This window comes from Daphnia carinata, chromosome 6 (genome assembly GCF_022539665.2).
Source record: "Daphnia carinata strain CSIRO-1 chromosome 6, CSIRO_AGI_Dcar_HiC_V3, whole genome shotgun sequence".
Taxonomy (NCBI): Eukaryota; Metazoa; Arthropoda; class Branchiopoda; order Diplostraca; family Daphniidae; genus Daphnia; species Daphnia carinata.
Genome location: NC_081336.1, coordinates 10,324,383 through 10,344,560, shown reverse-complemented (window position 1 = coordinate 10,344,560; position 20,178 = coordinate 10,324,383). Strand labels below are relative to the sequence as shown.

The following is a 20,178-nucleotide window of genomic DNA, read 5'->3' as shown; positions in this document are numbered from 1 at the left end:
TTACAGGTGAGAGCACGATTGTCGTCTCCCCTCCAACCCCCCCCCCCAGAAAAGATTAAAAAAAAAAAATAGGCCATTAAGTTGAAGGTTACACTCAACAGGAGGCGAATGGGGGACATTAGAAAATAAAAAATAAAAAAAAGGCCTTTTCGCTTCGTTCCTATTGATCGGTACTTTTGATTTCAATTCTCAAATTCAAACCATTTAACTAGTATCATTATTTGATTTTATTTTAGAAATCTAGCTGTTGTCGGTATAGCATTGGCACAAAGTGGAGTTGCGTTTGCAGGGCAACAAGTTTCGGGGGTCGTTGATGCCATGAGAGAAGCTATGTAAGCCACATTTTAAAAAATCAATTTACTGTACCAGTATTCATTTCTTTTTTTTTTCGTTTTGATAATAGACATGCTGGTTATCCGGATAATCCCAGTACTCACGGGCTTGTTGCCGGTATATGGTCGTCTCTTAGTGGTGCTGGGCGTTTTGTTTCACGCGCTGGGACTGGCATTTTAATGGACCACATTGGTTTCCAAATGACGGCTATCGTCGTCTTCTCTGTCCAAATTACAGTGTTAAGTTTTATGCAAAAATGACTATTAACAAATAATTAGATGTATTGTTTATTTCCTTCTATAGGGACTAGCAACCATTTGCTTCATGTTACCAAAGTGCAAGAAAGGGGACGGCAAATCCGACGGGGATGACATGACAGTGGATGCCATATCTACGAGGACAACATCGTTTACTTATTCCGTCGTGGATGTCGGTGAGTTTCCATGATTAACTATTTCTCAGCCCGAATCTCCAGCCGAGTCCGGCCACACCTCGAAATGCTGCCCGAATCTATTGATGAATCGACGGAAAGCTGCGTGAACAATACATTCCAGAAGCTGTGACATGCGATGAAAAGGAACTGTTTAAGGGGATCGTCTGTGGGGAACACTTTAACAATTTTGATAAAGTCGTCCTCCAGGTAAACCATTTTTCGAAACAGTAGTTTATGTTTTGAAAATATCTATTTGGATTTGCTTTAGGTTACAGAAAAAAATGTACCTCGATAAATAACATCATTCGAAGAAGCCGGCCTGCGCCCACTACTACTTCAAAACATTAAGATTGCTGGCTACATAAAATCAACACCTATACAGAAAGCTTCAGTTGCAGATATTCTTGCCAAAAGAGATTTGATTACTTGTGCTGTCACGGGCTCCGGCAAAACGGTAATCCAATTAATGAACGCTGTGTAATTTTGAAACCTTGATGCCTTCGTACTAACTTGATTCGAATGGGTCGATATGAACTGGGTAAGTTGAGGTAAAAGTAATTTTGAGTGGGCACGTCTGTGATTGCGACTACGAAAAGGTCCAATTGCATTTAAGATACTCAAGAAACCCTTCGTGACATTCGTTGATTAAGTCATCTAAAATTTCACATTTTTTCATATAGGCGGCGTACTTGGTACCGTTTATGAACATATTGTTAGAACAAGGTGTTTCTGGTGCATCCCCGCCATGGTTCAAAAGCCAGAAGTTGTAATTGTCGCACGCACTCGTGAATTTTCGATTCAAATTCACCGCGGGGCGTGTAAATTCTCCTACAATTCGGTTTTAAAATCTGTCATATATCAAGGAACTGTCACGAGCCATCATCGGTCAAATCTTCAAGCTGGGTGCAATACTCTTGTCGCGACCGCGGGGCGACTCGAGGATTTTCTCAATTAGTGTCACGTCAGGTAATCTATGGTAACACAGATTCCGTAATGGTGAAATTCGGTGTACCCACGGTGGCCGAAGCCATGGAATTAGGCCGAGAAGCTGCCGCATTTGTGTCGGCAAAATTTGTCAAACCCATTAATTTGGAATTCGAAAAAGTCTATTACCCCTATTTATTGATCAACGAAAAGAGGTAATTACGGTTCTGATTTATAAAGACTTGTTAGATGAGATACCAGTTGCACTGTCTGTTTCTGTCTTCACAGGTATCCAGGATTGTATTGGACCAAACCTGAAAAGTTTGACAAAATGGATTGTAAGGGTTTAGAAACTGTTCGTCGTGATAATTGTCAACTCGTTGCCAATCTTATCAATAGCTGGTCTGCAGAAAAGTTTGATTGATCGGTAAACAAAAAGTCATCAGTTTTAGTATTCAAAGTTTGAGGTTTTGATATTTTCTCTTAGAGATCCGGGTGGAGCACTAGAATACGCCAAACAATCTATTTTCGACTTGCTGCGCAACAAAGTCGATATCTCACTTCTGATGATTACCAAGGTAGGGCGTAACTATGTTTTGGAATACTGTGATTTTATCCGTTTGCTTTCTTTTATTAAAAAGGAGCTGACTAAAACAGATAAAGACTACGCCAGCAAACAGGCACATGTGGAACTAGCTCACAAGATGCGTAAGCGAGATGCTGGTACAACCCCAAAATTAGGGGATCGAGTTCCGTATGTCATTATCGCAGCCGCTAAAAGTACACCAGCCTACCTCAAGATTCGTCTTTGGATTTCAAATTTCTCATGAACTATTAAGTTTTCATACGTCTTCTTTAGACGGTAAACCCTATTTTTGTAATGGAATACAGCGTACCTATTGATGCCCCATACCATTTGGAAAATCAGCTTTCAAAACCCCTTGTTCGGATTTTGGAACCCATACTTGGATCTAAAGCGGAATCATTGTTGCTACGTAAACATGGACTTATCGCCTTTATTTGCTTGACATAATTGAACGGTTTGTATTCCGTATTGTAGATGGTTACCATACCCGGACGCCTTCATTTGTTACTTCAAAAATTGGTGGATTGGCTAGCTTTACCACACGCAAATCCACCTGTGTTGGATGCAAAACCGTCCTTCCAGACGATAGTGCTGTATGCAAGTAAGTCTAATTTCTGCCTATCTCGGCGATGTTTGTTAAATTTGCTGTTCCAATTTAAACAGATTTTGCAAGCCGAAAGAATCGGAGTTCTACCAGAGGGAAATTGGCCAACTTTATGCTCTCGAAGAGAAGTTTAATCGTTTATGGACAGAATGTCAACGGTGCCAGGGAAGTCTCAACGAAGAGATTCTTTGTTGCAAGTAAATAGTTTGAGTGATATCCTAATCATGTTACATACTTAATACTAATCGTTTGCCACATTTAGCCGAGATTGCCCCATCTATTATATGAGGACAAAAGTTAGAAAAAATCTCACGGAACAGGGTAAACTTATGGAAAGATTCAGCCTACCCTGACAACCTACCGCTCTCGTCAATGATGGTGCATACAGGTAGTGGCTTGGCTTCTGTAAAATAGATTGGAAACAATAAATTACACGACTCATTGTTCAGTAAGTTCCCCATAACCAAAAGATTTTAATAAAAATGGTGTATAGCGCCGTAAGAGTCTCGGAGGGAGCAGGCGGTAAAATACGTGATGTCATGTAATTCCGTATTTTGAAAAACGAAAGTTGATGGCATTAGTAAGTAGATGTATAAGTTATTAGAAAAGTCACGTTGTTGCGAATGATCCAGTCGACGAAACATCGTACGAACCAACGCACATTGAATTAATTAGATTAAGTTCTTAGTCTTTCTGTTGTTTTTTTTTGTGGTTTATTTCAATACCTAGATTTTTTTTCTTCCCATCCCATTAAAAAAATTTTTTTTTATTCAATTAAAGTCTTATTTGTCAAACAAAATATTTGCTTTAGGCTCGTAGGGGGCTAGTCGCTAGGTGGCCCAGGTGCTGTGCTGAGCTGAGCTGCTGATGGCCACATTTATCATGGCGTCGTAGCGGCTAGTTATATCACGGCAGCCGAACGTGGCAGACCTTTATTTTTGTAGGTGAAATCCAAGGGAGGAACTGCAAATGCTCGGCGCCATCTTGTACGAACGATGTGGTCTGGCGGACACCTTACCAAGGTGACCATGCATTACCTTCGAGTGTATTTAAGGTATACCATTTACTTGCTTTGTAAAAGCTAGGTTTTTAACTTGTGCATCGTAACGATTTTGAATTGGGTAAGTTGCAAGTCGGTAGATTTGCTCTGCAGTTTCCCGGATACCAGCACCCTGCTTCGCGAGAACTACTCTACGTTGTTCTGGGGGGCTTAGACGAACATCTGAATCCGATTTTGAAGAAGTCTTGCATCGATGGACACTGACAAAATATAGGTGAAATAGCTACAAATTTTTATTAGCAAGGTTCACTTGTGTTCCAACTCATTTTATTTTTCAGGAAGCTGCACATGAATGTTGGGTATTTTATCATAAGTAGAATACAGATAGATTCTGTAGTAGTAGATCTCTTTAGTTGGGTATTGAAATTGGCTTTGGTTTGTATGGGGTCTGATGAGGTCTCAGTTGCATTTGATCCTACTTGTTATTTATCACTGCCAATGCCAGTCGAAAAGGAAGTACCAGTTGACCTGTATCTGGCTAACATGGACCTTTTAGCAGAAATTTTTCTGCTTTCAAGGGATTCAAAGAGTTTGCAGAATATTATGTCTCTAGGATTCCACAGTTTTAGGTAATTCAATTGACAAGAAATTTACACTGATTTTTGTTTTATTTTTCTAAAGGCAGATTCTTAATTATAAAGGATTGGGAAAGAAAATTGACGGAGGCTCAGTGCCAAAAAAATTATGGTAGTTGGAATGATTACCGAAGCTCTTCGGATTCGTTTATTTCACTCGTTATGGTATTTAAAGAAAATAAACGTGTACCTGTGCCCCTTTGTATCTGTGACCCGATTTCCTCTTCACTTGCGATAATTCTGCAGCGGGTCATGCAGATACTGTGATCAGCAGAAAAAGTTGGAAGTGCGCTGCCCGGAAAGCAAATCTGGGGTAAAAGAAAAAAACTTATTCCAACTAGTAAGCCATTCCCAAATTCAACCAACAAAAAGGTACACAGTGAGATTTGCTTAACAATTATGTTTCTTTAATTGATTTTAAAATTAGGAAAAGGTGGAAGGAAAAACTTCGTTCTCTGGTAGTGTTTTAGTTAAAATCCTTTTTGTGCAAATTCATTTTTGAAATTGTTTACCTCATTTTCGAATGGTTCCGTTCACATTTGTTGTTCATGTGAGATTTTATGTTTACCAGTTACTGCATTATATTGACCACTATTGCAAGATGTTTGTTTAGGAATAACTACTGTTTTGTTTATCTGGAATGTTGTGTGGGAGTCCATCAGGAATTGCTGGTCTGCAGTAAATTTGTCAGGTATATGTTAGCTTTCATCAGCAAAACGTTATGCACTAATTGTGTTTGGTTTTCGTGGTATAGGCTAGGTGATGAAGATCAATGAATCAGAAAATGTTTTGCATGGGTGGTGAATGTTCTGACAGTTTTAACAGTTGTGATGTGGTGTATTTCACTTCCACGCATCATGGTGTTTTTATCTATCAGTTGAATTGTATGGTTAATTTTCTGTTCGTGTAACCTCATTTCCTCTTGAATCATATAGTAGAAATTGGTGACCTGAAACAATGAACATGGAAAAATCACCTGTGCCAACGTTGACGATGTTTGATTGATGAAGTGCTGGAAACTAAAATTAATTTTCTTTACAATTTGGTTTCAGGCTATCTTTATAATTTTTTATTAGTTTTGCGTTTGTTTAGAGTCCGCAAGCTCGTAGCTGATTTCCTCCTTTAGATACCGCCTGTCGACGGTTTGACAGCCTCACACAATTGAACGTATGCCAAAAAGTAATTGATCCAATTTAATGTATGCAATGTATACTAATTACACCATTCAAAACAATATTCCAGGCCAAAGTGAGCTCTTCCGATCAGAAAAGTGACGGCGTATCCATTTAATTGAAAATAGGCACAAGATAACGCACAATTGGCGTTCTTGCCTCAATGGAGAAATTTTTCCGTGGAACTTATGACCGAAATACCATTGCAGCTGTTCAAAAAAAAAAGAAAAGTGTATTATCATGCAGATGTTGACTAGCTAACAATCCAGAGATACGTCAACTTGCGAAATTTCTAGATGTGTGTGAAGCGCAATCAGCATCCTTGTTGAACTGTGAACCCAAATCATGTATTTTCCTAGAAATATCTAGGTTTTTGGATAAATAAATAAAAGTCAGTGAAAAAATGTGATTGTGTGGGAGTGATTCACGATCTAAAAGTATGTTTAAAGAGTTCACATCAATACAGTTCCCGTCTCAAAAAAGCAATATTTTCAATTTTGATGAATTTTTCGGTTGTTAATTGGAAAACAAGATGACGCTGCTGTGTCACTATTTACTTGCTGACTAAGTGTGAACGGTGAAAGCTGTGTTCGAAAGTTTCTGTTAAATATGTCATATTCCAATGGAAAACTTAAGAAAAACTAATGGTGCTTCTGTACGTTTTCATCCCTGAGTGTGTTTTAGAAGTGAAGCCCACAGAATGCTTGGTGTTTATGGTACACGTCTTTTAATCAACTATGTCAGCTGACAAACCAAAAAACTGTTAGCAACCTACTACGTTGCATTCATAAAACTATACGAGTGCTCATTGAGAGGTATAAGACTAATGTTTTGTTATCAGAATCTCATTGATGGATTTTGCTTCTAAGGTTTAGCTCATGAAACTTCGTTTGTAAAGAATACGTCCTGTTGAAGAATGTCACCAAAGATGCAAATCCTATGGGTAGGAATACCATAATATCATTCTTCTACTCTTTAACCACTCATGGTCTACTGTTAATCGTGATCTGAGTAGTGCACCATATTCATCTTCGTTGCAGTATCAGCTGTAACAACAGTCATTTCGGCAGTTGTAATCTCGACCTAGCCTACCAACAGACATAGACATGTACCTCAACACAATTTCTACTGGTATTTTAAATTTTTCTTCTGCCTCATATAGTTTGCCTTTTTATTTAAATTGAACATTCAACCATAGAACTGCCAACTCTTAGCTGTCTGCTGCCTATTTGCTGGCCCTACAGTCTTTTCAGTCTTCGGACAGCAGAAGTAAGTCGAATTGCTTTCAACGTTTGGTTACAACAACAATCTTATATTTCCCACTAACTGGTTCTTTTTCTTTACTTTTACGATTAAGAACAAAGCCTTCTTCGTGTTCGCCACGCCCGTCATTACCTTGCCCGTCATCCCGTCTTGGCTTCGGCCGTCGCCCCGTCGTCGCCTCGCCCGTCGCCCCGTCTTCGCCTCGCCCGTCGCCCCGTCTTCGCCTCGCCCGTCGCCCCGTCTTCGCCTCACCCGTCGCCCCGTCTTCGCCCCGTCTCGCCTCTCGCCCGTCGTCGCCTCGTCGCCCCGTCTTCGCCTCGCCCGTCGCCCCGTCTTCGCCTTTCCCGTCGCCACGTCACCTTCTCGCCCGGTCGCCACGTCTTCTCTTCGCCCGTCGCGCTATCATCGCCTCGCCCGTCGCCTCGTGGTCGCCACGTCATCGCCTGGTCTTTGTGGTATCGTTGTATTTTTTTATTGTGTAATTGTGTAGTACTAATTTACACGTTGGCTGCCACGCCCGTTTGCTCCCCTTTTTTTTTTTTTTTTCGCTATATAGGGACGGGCCGCGCTGTTCTGCCTCATGGCCTATCTGTCATGAGGTGGAGTAGTTGCCACTGCCCAAGATTCGCCGAAAGGCAATTAGGCAACGCACCAGAGGGACCCCCTTTGTCCGATGTGTGGTGGAGACCTGGGGTGTGCGTTCCCACAACGGTCTCCATCATCATGTCAGCCCGGACTTGTCAGCGGGCAAGTCCCCCTTGGTCGCTATCCTTCCGATAGCGACGTAATTAATGTAAATTTAGTGGCGTGGCAGCCAACCTGTTAGTTAGTTATTTATGTATGTCTTGTATTGTGTTGTGTTGTAAGATGTGAATGTAAGTGGAGGATTTGTGGGAGGATGGAGGGACAATAAAAAATGTGTTAGATTTTTAAATAAAGTTTGTTTTTATTTATGAGAGTATTTTCATGAACTGGATTGGGGATCGAACCCTAGACCTCCAGCGTATCAGTTTAATACTTTACCATTGAGCCATCTACAACGTATACAAATATGTAATTTCTTCCTTAATACCTTTGTTTGTAGTGGATAAGTCGATACGCTTTCAAATGGGAATTATTGTCTGTATGGTTAACAGTGGCTCAATGGTAGAGCGTTCGACTGAGATATGAAATGTCTGAGGTTCGAATCCCAGAATGATGCATATCAGCAAAAGATAAATGAAGAAATACCTCATGCGGATTACATGTAGACGTATAAAATAAGGTACAAGAAAGACAAAATAAGTAAAAAGATTTTTGAATTAAAAAAAAACAATTTTTATTGATGTAAAATTTTTTTGTGTCAACTAAGGTAGGAGAAAACTCTACCACATGAGTAGAGTCTCCCCCTACCTTAGTTGACTCACCGAGGAGATTACCCGGTGCGTGGCTAAGAGAAGCCGGAAAAGGATGAAGAGTGATGATAAGGACAAGTTTTCACGTGAGCGATTAACCGTTATTCGGATATGTGGGTAGCCCCAAGACCCTCAAAAAGATATCATCGAGCCAGGGGGACCCCCACGTCCCCTTTCCGGACAGCGCACTCACAACCTTTAACTGCTGATCACAGTAGGGGCATGACCCCCCTACGGGCTTATTAGAAATTTAGGGGAAACGGGGCCACAGAAAGAAGGGAGCCCAGATATGCACTTGAATTTAAGAGAATAAAACTCTTTACTGTTCGGGATGAATCAGCAATTAGCCGTGTCGTCTGAGTAGCGTTCTTTGAAAATTTAGCATCTCTTTTCGTCTTCTATTCTTAAACAGGGAAATATAATGGCTGGACATCTTTTACGGTTAGCTGCAAAATGTCATCAAGGAGACTGGAATGAAAGAGAAATTAAGATCAAGGTAAAATGTGACCACAGAATAGATGTGAACCAATTTTTGTGCTTCGCTTTAAATGAAACAAATACCGTTACATGGGAGGCTTGGATCACATTTTCCATGAGAATTCACCTACGCACTTAACTTGGAACACACCATGTGTGAGGGTTGGACTAAAATATCCATATCGTTTTCACGATACTGATGGGCTTATCATTTGGAACCTTCCTTTCTGTAATTAAAGATGTTTTATTTAATAAACCCATGATCTCTAAACCATCAATCAAATACCGAATCGCTTACGAAGACATCTTTGGCAGAATGGCAGTCTGGTAGAAAATCAATATTCTTCTTGGGCCTCTTCGATTGCCAAAAATGGCAATAAGAACTGAACAGGGAACAGTTCACTAAAGAAAATGAGAACATTCCCTTTGTTATGCAGGGAATATTGCTGTAGTTATGCAAACAATCAGAGCTGTCTTACAGATTGGATGGGAAAATGGAAAGGTTTATCCCTAGATAACACCACCAACCAGTACTGTCACGTCACTGCACATACAGAGAAGAAAATTCAAAAGTTATTAAAAATTGAATACACCTTTTACCATCAGCATGATACTGCAACACATAGCTCTCGGAGATACTTATTCTACGAAAAATTTCCCATTGTAGAGTAGATCTTGACTTAAACGTAACGCGAATGCCATCACCTAAAATTACAAAATTTAGATTACATGCCAGCATAACAAAAATGCTGCAAGCATTTGTAATGTGGAAAAACCGTGGGACGATAAAACTTTAAAGTTAAAAAGTTAGTCGATGGTCGTCTGGTCTATTATGTGTTCTATTTCTCATGTTGCGTTTGCCCCCCCTTCTCCCCCACTTGACTCTCGTAGTATTTCAAAATTCGTCCTCTTGTTTCGTTTTTTATTACCCGAGTCGCTTTCTTCGCATGACGTGGGGTCAACGACAGGACATAAATCAGAACGTCACCCTTTTCGCTTGCTGTTTTCGCGTAACATTCTTGGCTTACTTGTTTCGTATGACCCCACGCAAACTTAGCGTTCCACGCCAGAACGTTGGCGTCATCAAGTAAACGGAGGGCCAAAGCGCGGCGATAAAGAAGCAACGCCTGAGCTCTTGCCTTTTTTTGGAACATCTTTACGATATCCGTATTCTTGTTGCAACCACACCAATTAAGTTGTCAGGTTAGTCGTTTCAGCAGTTCAGCACTCTACGCGGAGGCATCAAAAACTGTGTAACATTTGTCAGGTTTCTAAATCCACGCTACGAGTTTTGTGTCCCTCTTAAAGTTTTCGTACTTCGAAATAATGTATTCGTTGATTGCAGCGGAGTAACACCAAGATTTTCGTGTTCTTCTGTTCGCTTTAAACAAGCTCAACTGAGACGCCACTTTGTCCCGTTCTGCCCAAGTCCACCACCAACGATCCCTTCCGAATCGTCGCCGTTTACCTTCACTCTCTCCAGCGCCGGCACCTTGACACCTGCTCGGGCTTCGTACTCCACACCTTGCGATCGATCGCATTCACAAGATCTTGAACTTTCCCAAGAGCGAGTTGCGTTCTTTTTGCAACGGCGGCCGGAGAAATCGTGCAGCCGACGTGATTCGCGGAGCTGCTCGTTCAACGGATCTCTTTTGATTTCAAGGAACTTGCGGAGCCATATCACACGATAACACGTTCACGTCCACGGAATTTTGGGCGGGAACCTTCAATCCAGCTAGATGAGGCCAATCCTTGACAAGCTTCTTTAGATCGACGTTTTCGTTCTTGATTTTTAAGACGGGAACGTAACAGTTCGGGATTTTAAAGAACTGCTTTTGTCCAACGGTTCTGAAGGACACCTTTGTCGTGTGTGCAGACGTGACGTGGTACGTTCCGATTGATCGCAATGTCCCTAAACAATGAATCATACTACCGGGATCCAACAATCCGTCCCGGTCCAGGTTCGATCCATTAAATTACCATAGGGACGATAGGCATCTACTGGTAAGCCGTATAAATGGGCCATTGTGGCGTTTTCGGATACATCCTCGGTGCTCCGTGGAGAAGAGGGTGGTGAAGACGTTTACAATCTTCTGTTCCAACCTTTTCCCTTTTAACTCGGAACTTAGATGGCGGTCGTCGAGACACCGGTAACAGCATCTTTTTCTTTGACTAAATCCGATCGCTCCGTGGGATTTAACGCCTTAAACTTCTCACAGAGGTAAAGGCGATGAGCACCGTCACAATATGGGCAGGTTGCTGTTTTCTTGTAGAAGACACTGCAAGACGATTTGTATATTCTCGAGTGACTACTGCCTTGCTGAATGTGGGGTCGATCAACGAAATCATCGTAACGTCATCGAGCCACGTGTCCAGGTCGTTCGTAGGCAATCTATTTGAATTCGATATCTACTTCGGCCCATTTACTGCGTAGGTTGGGCGGCAATTTTCCAACCAATTGAGCCAAAGTGGTGCTGCTGTGTAGCTCCAAATATTTTGCAAAGTTGCGACGACTGAACGGAGTGTGGACGAAAACTGCTTTAAAGATTCGTAGTCGCTATCTTTAAACGAAGGTAGCTTTAGAAGCAATGAAGAGCAGGCGGTTGATACGATTCTTGGATTTCCGAACTTCCGATGCAGCTCTTTCAATGCAAAGGAGTATAATCCAGGGTTGAGTAGAACTTCACCGAGGTTCTTCTGAATTTCGGTCGTCAGGCATGCACGTAGATGATGTTGACGTTCGGCATCGCTGAAACATGTGTCGTGGATCTGAACCTTGAATGACTGGATAAACATAGGCCAGTTTATCGGGTTGCCGTCAAACTTTGGTGGTTCAGCTTTCGGCGGTCTCGATGATGAACGAAATGTCGGAGGTGCGTCATGACGATTCACGGTGAATATCCGTTTTGGATCAGGGGAGTACACCGTTGGTTGCGAATCAAAACTGGTCTCTGGGACGGAAACGTTTGTTGCGCGCCAGTGTACATTGTTGTGACGGCGGACGTGCGCTGGAGTTGATTTGCGGAGCTACCCGATCGAATATGTGTGTGGGTGCGTAGCTTGAGGCGTTGACGTTCAAGTTAGGAAACGACGAAGATGGCTGGTCAAACGTAAACGGCTACGCAAGAGCATGGTTGCGTTGTCGTTGCTGGTCTGTAACATGCAGAATTCTGGAACAGGCGTAGCGGGTGCATGAAATGGGAAATAGAAGTTTTCCAGACATCTGTTTTATCAAACCCGGACGTTTCGATTGCATCCGTCTCTTCGGTTTCCGCTAATTCGTCTGCGAGTTGTTTACGTAACAAGGAGCTTCCAACGTTGGTCTAACTCCATTTGTCGTTCCTTACGTGATGCTTCAACCCGCTTTTCCTCTGCCTTTCTGGCGATTTCGATTTTTCTACGTTCTTCCTCTTCGGCTTGTTGTAAGGCTTCGGTCTTTTTCCTTAGTTGCGTTTCCTTTTCTAACATTTTCGTGTCGATGAAGGTTGATGAACGGTTGGAAACACTACAGGCTGGAACCTGCAGCTGATCTTGCGCGGGCCTGAAGGAGTTCGATGTAGGGCCATGTCGGTTAATGCCCTCGAGTAAATATCAATTTTTCTCTGTCTATCTTCGCCGTCGAACTTGCAGACACGTAGCGACGGTGAATTCTTTCAACGATGTCGTATGCACGAACCAGGCTTGTTCGCTCAATCTCGATTCTTCCAACAATTCGTGAACTTGATTGAGTGCCATCGTGAAGATTCTCTTGGCCTGCGTACGGTGCTGTTTTAGCTGAGCGGGGTCGTTTGTCCATTTGCCATTCTTCCAAATCTTACTCCGGTTATTCTTCTTGAATAACATAGAGGGGGAAAGCTTCGTTGGCCATGCTTGAATGACAACGGATGACGTATCGTCAGTTTACGCAACGTGTTACGTGATCTGCCACGCGGGACTGATTTGCGATATGCACTTTAGACGTTATTTAAAGGCATGAGCTTGTCGACGAGACGGGTACAAGCTAAGGTTGACAATCAAGTTATTAGGACAATACTTCGTGCGTAGACGATTCAATGTGCTAAGAGGCGAGCACATGTGGCGTAAATCGTCTAATTAAGTTTTGTTCTAAAGGTAACGCTTTTGTAGATCCTCTTGATAGGAGACAACGTCAGCATGATTTTCGTGCTAGCAAACGATACGATACAGAGCGATAAGACGACTACAATTTACGGATCAGTTCGTTGGGATTCACGATTTTCCGATGCACCAAAATGTTAACGATACGTACTGACTTTAAGATTGCAAGTAAAATTAGCAACCAGTATTTTATTTACGGGGACGTTAGCGCAATACGGAAATTTTAACAGTTACAATAATTTACGGGAAAACGAGTGACGCGACTGTAACAGGCAAATTCTTGTCTCTAATCGTTTTGCGAAAGGGTGATCTTCCTCCTCGTTGCGTAGTTGTTCGCCTATGGCACAATACCGTTTTAGATAAAGCCTCTTCTAACTATTTGGGGCTGTAGGATTCGGAACACCCATGATCTCTAAACCATCAATCAAATACCGAATCGCTTACGAAGACATCTTTGGCAGAATGGCAGTCTGGTAGAAAATTAATATTCTTCTTGGGCCTCTTCGATTGCCAAAAATGGCAATAAGAACTGAACAGGGAACAGTTCACTAAAGAAAATGAGAACATTCCCTTTGTTATGCAGGGAATATTGCTGTAGTTATGCAAACAATCAGAGCTGTCTTACAGATTGGATGGGAAAATGGAAAGGTTTATCCCTAGATAACACCACCAACCAGTACTGTCACGTCACTGCACATACAGAGAAGAAAATTCAAAAGTTATTAAAAATTGAATACACCTTTTACCATCAGCATGATACTGCAACACATAGCTCTCGGAGATACTTATTCTACGAAAAATTTATCCCATTGTAGAGTAGATCTTGACTTAAACGTAACGAATGCCATCACCTAAAATTACAAAATTTAGATTACATGCCAGCATAACAAAAATGCTGCAAGCTTACATGTGGTAAACAATGAATTTATACTGTCAGACGATCCTTCAAACAGTATAGCCATCTACTGGTAAGGTATCCAGTTCTATTTCACTCAACGGCTCCCGATGTTAAAGAAGTTAGGGCTTGAAAATAAGCCCGACAAAATAAATAAGCCCGACACCATGGGGAATGTATTGCTTCTTCTTATGTAAAACACTGCAACAAGTGTGACTAGTGAATCAAAATCAAATCAGCTATGTTGGCATTGAATCTATATCACTTTTGGCCCCAAGGTATATCTTGTATTAAATTTTGTCTTGGCAGTAGCGTAAGAAGAGGAAATTGTTGTGAAACTACCTTGAGTGGAGCCAAATATTCCAATGCTGATACATGGGAGCTCAGCAATTTTAAATTTAGCAACTTTGTATCAGGAATTTCTACTGCAGACGATCCCCCGAACACTATTGCCACCTATTGGTACGATATTCAGTTTTCTACTTTGGGCTTCAGCGATCATCCGGGGCTAGAGTAATATTTAGGCTGTAGCAAATTTCACTTCTAATCATTCAAAAGCCATAAGGTTCACGTGTAAAAGATATTAATTTTCGTAATCCTTGCTTAATTTAGTTTTAAATATATTATTCGGATTCGAAATTGAACGCTGATCACGAATATCGGCTTTGTTTTGACATTTAAAATAACAAAAGGGAGAAAAACGAAGAAAATGACCGTGGGAAAATTGCCTCCAAAACCGCCAAAAATTGACCATCGTTGGAATTGCTTGAAAATGACAGAATTTACTCACAATCGAATGCTGATTCCGAGAAAATTGCTATTTTTTTCATAACATCAACCGTTTTGGAAATACACCGACTTTAAAAACTACTGGCGCGCCAGTACACTACAGCGCTAGCGTGACACATCAAAGTTATTTAATCCTATGTATTTCCAAAACGGTTGATTATTAAATTAAGCAAGGATTACGAAAATTGATATCTTTTACAAGTGAACCTTATGGCATTAGAAGTATTAAAAGGGTAAGTTGCTACAGACCTTACCCTAGCCCCGGACGATCGCTGAAACCCAATGTAGAAAACTGAATATCGTACCAATAGGTGGCAATAAGGTTCGGGGGACCGTCTGCAGTAGAAATTCCTGATACAAAGTTGAAACTTATTTTTATTCGATGCTTGAAACTGTTAAATGCTAGTATTTGGTGCTAACATATAATTTGACGCAAAGATGCTGGGGAAATGTTTTAGGGCATTTTCCGCTATTAAAGTCACCACTTGAAACACTTAAATAATTTGATAAAATTTTATATGTTAAACAGGAATAAACCCGTTAATAACTTAGTATTAAAAAAAAAAAATCAGGAAAATAGTTGTTAAATTATTAGTTAAGATTGACTATACGTTTACTATTGACGATGACGACAGATGGGTGAATTCAACACAGATGCTGAAAAACAAAGAAAACCAACACATTTCTACAGATTCATTATAACTTCTTGCAGTTGATGGCGAAATTTTCAAGAAACGAAACTAAGCTTCACTACTATCTAACACTACTTTTCTCCTACATTCAAGCTTACTTTCAAAATGTAAAAAAAGTTACTAATGAATTATCCACTAATCAAGCTTACCATCAAACTGAAGTATTGTTTTTTTAATTAACGCCAACTTACGATGTCTGTGCTTCTTCTAGTTTGAATAAATCTGTTCAATCAAAAACGTCAAGAATCCAAGTCCAGTACCAATGCCTCGAATTAAACCAAAATTTCTTAAGTGCAAAAAAAAATTTGATTATCACCTTGATTCGTCATGATGTTCATCACATAGAACATATGAAATCCAAATCAAGTAAAAAGACTTCTTTGCTGCGAAATATTGCTTACTTCTTTGGGTTGGCTGTTTAATTCTGAATCAATGGTAGACGGACTCAAAGTGTTCTTCTTATTCCTTGATACATGGCACAACAAGGCTAAATCCATCCCCCCATGTCAGGAGAGGAAGGTATAGTCCATCCTTGCTACACGAACCAGCGTTAAGTAGAAAGAGTTCGCCACGCCGTCGATACCCTTACAGAATTTAAAAATAAAAAAACATGATGCCCATAAGTTATCTACTGAAAATCAATGCATAAACCATTTTCCGCTACCTCATCATTTATGAGTTGATAGAACAAACCCTCATGCGTCCCGTACATATGCGCAATAGTTTGATTAATTAGCACGAACGAATACCTGTGGAATAAAGAGGGTAGTTTTTTAGAATAACAAACAACAAATAAGCAGACAAATTAAGTTCAACCTACGTAAAGTTGAATATTGCCGCTAGCCATTCGACCAAATAACCGTCCGATCCAGTCCAAGTGTAGGTGCCATTCGGTCCTCGCTTTTAAGTATCGAAAAGTGGTTGCTAAATCGGAATAAATAAAAAATAATTGATAAGCTTCGTACAATACCATTTTCACTAAAGAAGAGCACATTTAGGACATTACGATTACTTCTAACGAGAATACATCTACACTGGTACTTACATCAAACATTAAAAAATTGAAGTGTCAACCAGTAAAAAAAAAAAATTGACCAAATCATTGTCAGATTAAACGTTTCAGCGTAGAAACAACTGTGTACATTGGCATTTGTGAGTGTTGAAGACTGGATTATAAATACATTGATTGCAATGCTATGGCTAAAAGTTTGCAACCAGGCTGTTAAAATCAATGAATCTGAATAAGAAAATACAATCAAATTTAAACATTAACAATTTAGTTGTAAATGTCAACTACTTGAATCGTTGATGAAGCCCAATTTCTCCATTTGGCGCCCTTTGGTATAACAAGGCCTTTTAAAGTTCACGTAGTAAAGATGACAGACAAAATTCTTCCGGTTTTGGGACTACCATTTGCAGTTATCTCGAATAACTTTACAGAACTGCAAGTTCACTCAGCAAAACCCTGGCAAAAAAATTACAAAATGCAAAGTGAATTTTCCCTACTTACTGGTGCTAAACAAATGATGAAACAAAAAGGTTTATACCGTGATTTAAAAATCCTTATTTTGTTTACTGTCAAAACGTCATGTGACTCAATTCATTACATTCTGTGGTATTGACCACTAGATGGCGTTCCTCTTACCTCACTTCCCTCCGCTAGATGTCACTGTTTAACGATTAAAATGGTTACGATTTGTACAGAACTTGATCTCGGCATGGCAAGTTCTATAGCCGCTGTTCAATACGAAACCACCATTACGCCCCGGTATTTGATAACGCCAATATATTTAGTAGATGCCTATTTACTAGAGCAATCTGGCGGTCTAAAACTGTCAGATACCGGAACATATTGGCGATTTAGTAAGGAATGCCATGTCGGGAACTTAGAGCGCGTAGCTTAGGTTGTTTAGCATACGTTACTGTTCCTGATGCACTTCATGCCAGTACCGCACGTCGGAGTATTCCAACCTTACAATCATATCTTTGTCATAGCTCAAGATAAGCCGAGCCGTTTCGTGTCACTGCGTACGTGAGCAACCATCTTTCATTTGATCTATGCAATATATCGTTTAGCCCTTCCTAGCAGCGCTTTTGGTATTACTTGAGTTTCCTGATCGTCTTCTTCTGGTGTTGTTCAAAACCAGGATTGCTTAATCCCCAAATGATTTAGATCAGTTTCGTCCAAAATTTAAAACCTGACCCCCGGCAAGACAAATACTCCACGGTCGAGGAAATCGTTGAATCGCACCGCTGTCGCGACAACAATATTACACCCAGCTTGAAGATTTGACCGCTGATAGCTCGTGACAATTCCTCCATATACAATCACAGATTTTAAAACCGAATTGTAGGAGAATTAACACGCCCCCCGGTGAATTTGAATGGCCAATTCACGAGTGGGTGCGACAATTACAACTTCTGGCTTTTGCTCCATGGAATGAGACGCACCAGCAACACCTTGTTCAAGCAATATGTTCAAAACCGGTACCAAGTACGCCACCTGCATGAAAAAGTGTTAAATTTTAGATGACTTAATCAACGAATATCACAAAGGGTTTGTGGAATACCTTAGATGCAATTGGACCTTTTAGTAGTCGTAATTACCAGCGTGCCCACTCAAAATTACTTTTACTTCAACTTACCCAGTTCACACCGAACCCTTCGAATGAAGTCAGTACCAGGACATCCAGGTTTCAAAATTACTAAGCGTTAATTAATTGGACTACTGTTTTGCCGGAGCCCGTGACAGCACAACCAATTAAATTTCTTTTGGCAAGAATACCTGCAACGGAAGCTTTCTGAACAGGTGTTGGTTTTATGTAGCCAGAATTCTTAAGTTTTGAAGTAGTAGTAGGTGCAGGCCTGCTTCTTAGAATGATGTTATGTGTTGAGGTACATCTTTTCCTGTAATCTAAAGCAAACCGAATAGATATTTTCAAGTCACAAAATACAGTTTGAAAAATGGCTTACCTGGAGGACTACTTTCACATGTCACAGCTTCCGGAATATATTGTTCACTCGGCTTTCCATCTTCCGTCAATTCACTGAATAGATTCGGGCAGCTTTCCGAGGTGTGGCCAGCTTCATTACGCTGTGGTAAAACAATGAACACTGCAACATAAAATATTTTTGTGAAGATACAGTTGGTGCTTATGTTGTAACACTTGCTGCCACCAATGCCTCCTCCTTGTGGGAAATCCCTTGCTACATGGCCCTCTTCTTCGTTAAAAATGGACACCTAAAACGTTTTTGTTTTCTTTTTTACCTCATGGCAGGTATCACTTCCCCAACCGCCACGGTTTTGTCCTTCGAGAAACGTCCCCTTCCCCATACTATCAAAAGAACCAAGAAGTTAAATTCGCACATCTTTTTCGATATTTTCATCTTACTTTGTGACGTCAACGGGCCACTGCCACCGCCCCCACCAGCTTGTGGACACTCTCTGGCAAAATATCCTTCTCGGCACTGTTAAACAAAACCATATCAAAGTAATCACACTAGGAATACAAGAAAACACTTACCTTGTGACAAAGGGCAGAAAACTAGATCAGAATGAAACAAATCTTTGCGCGTGTAGACATCAGATGTCATCTAGCGGTTAGAAATAACAAAGTTTTTCGACTGGCATCTAACGTCTGGCTTAAGAAACGTTTTTAACAGTGCCATCTAGTGTCCGGAAGAAAAAACTTTTTTGGACTATCTAGTGTCCGGAAGAACGAACTTTTACAGTGCCATCTAGTGTCCGGTAGAAGAAACACTTGGGACAGTTCCATCTAGCGATTCGAAATACTACGATGCGACTGCCATCTAACCTCTGGCACAAGAACCACTTTAAAGTAGTATTCGAAAACTTCCTCCCGTTCTTGTGCCTCGCGTTCATCCACTTTTTCGCAACCCTCTTCGTCTTCCGACCCTACATCAGCACCTTCCTCAGCTACAGGACCACGCGGTGAACCAATTAGACCTGGACTTCTCCAATTACTTCTTGAGCTACTCCGTGGTCTTCCTCTTCTTCCAGTTCCTCTTCCTCCTCAACTTCATCGTAATCTCCTTCCAATTTCTCTTCCTCCTCTCTCCCAACAGATTTATTGTCAACTCCTTCAGCCTCATCGCTACTAGAATCCAGGTCATAGATCCACGTCAAATCCATAAAGACGTATTGAACTAGACGATGTTTCGTAACGTCGTCCACGTCCGGCCTTAAATACGCCGATAGCAAAGCATACAGTGATGGAGGTGGATAAGTTTGAATGTCCCGTTGGTTTGTTGTGCCTTTTTCTTCTGCCAACAACTCCAAGACGGACGCAGGGACCAGTTGGTCAATCAAAAGAACTTCAGCTGCTTTGACAGAGGAACTGAGACTCTCAATCTCAGATTCCCTATTCCGGTAGAATTGTTCCAGCTGGCGGCGAGGATAGGGCGATAAACTGCAGCTTTCGTTGACGTTCGTTGAGTTTCGAGTGTTCGTTGAGCGTTGACAGTGCAGCTGTCGCTCCATTTCTTGGCACGAGTGATCGAAAAGGATGTTGCAAAGATTTTCACGCAGGGGAGTTGACCACTTTCTGCCATGCCCATTTCTCAACAAAGTACGCTCGCAGTCCACCGAAAAAAATCATAGGTCAGACTTGTTCATTTAACCCCAAAGTTCTTTCACATTTTCACCACGATGAGGTGAAAATGTTTGCTCTAGCGATCGATCGTTGAATTTTTCTTGGTTTCTGTTAAACTTTAAATTATTTAACTTAGAGCAAGTGACGTCTCGTACGATCACCAGGTCAATGCAATGAGAAGTTGTAAAAGTAATTCAATTGTTTTTCTTTGTTTAGGCTATTCCCAAAAACTAATTGAAATCGTGTTTCATA

The 20,178-nt window shown here is 40.9% G+C and overlaps 3 long non-coding RNA genes and 1 pseudogene across 9 annotated transcripts; 2 read left to right on the top strand and 2 right to left on the bottom strand.

Annotated features, from left to right (window-relative positions):
- LOC130693959 (DNA polymerase delta catalytic subunit-like) overlaps positions 1 to 2,196 on the top strand; it is a 6,871-nt pseudogene extending 4,675 nt beyond the window's left edge.
- A 952-nt stretch (positions 2,197 to 3,148) lies between these two features.
- LOC130693960 (uncharacterized) lies at positions 3,149 to 5,785 on the top strand. 7 transcript variants are annotated; one of them, XR_009421258.1, is made up of 8 exons: positions 3,149 to 3,268; positions 3,692 to 3,934; positions 4,007 to 4,154; positions 4,219 to 4,509; positions 4,582 to 4,887; positions 4,943 to 5,206; positions 5,270 to 5,694; positions 5,758 to 5,785. It is a non-coding gene; the product is annotated as an uncharacterized LOC130693960 (long non-coding RNA). The 7 variants fall into 7 exon arrangements; XR_009421260.1 differs by having other exon boundaries at positions 4,566 to 4,887; XR_009421256.1 differs by having other exon boundaries at positions 4,219 to 4,680; positions 4,762 to 4,887.
- A 9,850-nt stretch (positions 5,786 to 15,635) lies between these two features.
- Positions 15,636 to 16,299, bottom strand: LOC130693961 (uncharacterized). Its single transcript, XR_009001832.2, has 3 exons — positions 16,134 to 16,299; positions 15,978 to 16,062; positions 15,636 to 15,897 (listed from the first exon to the last, which is right to left on the bottom strand). It is a non-coding gene; the product is annotated as an uncharacterized LOC130693961 (long non-coding RNA).
- Positions 16,300 to 17,887: 1,588 nt separating this feature from the next.
- LOC130693962 (uncharacterized) lies at positions 17,888 to 18,843 on the bottom strand. The gene is made up of 3 exons (XR_009001834.1): positions 18,706 to 18,843; positions 18,287 to 18,648; positions 17,888 to 18,227 (listed from the first exon to the last, which is right to left on the bottom strand). It is a non-coding gene; the product is annotated as an uncharacterized LOC130693962 (long non-coding RNA).
- Between the last annotated feature and the right edge of the window lie 1,335 nt (positions 18,844 to 20,178).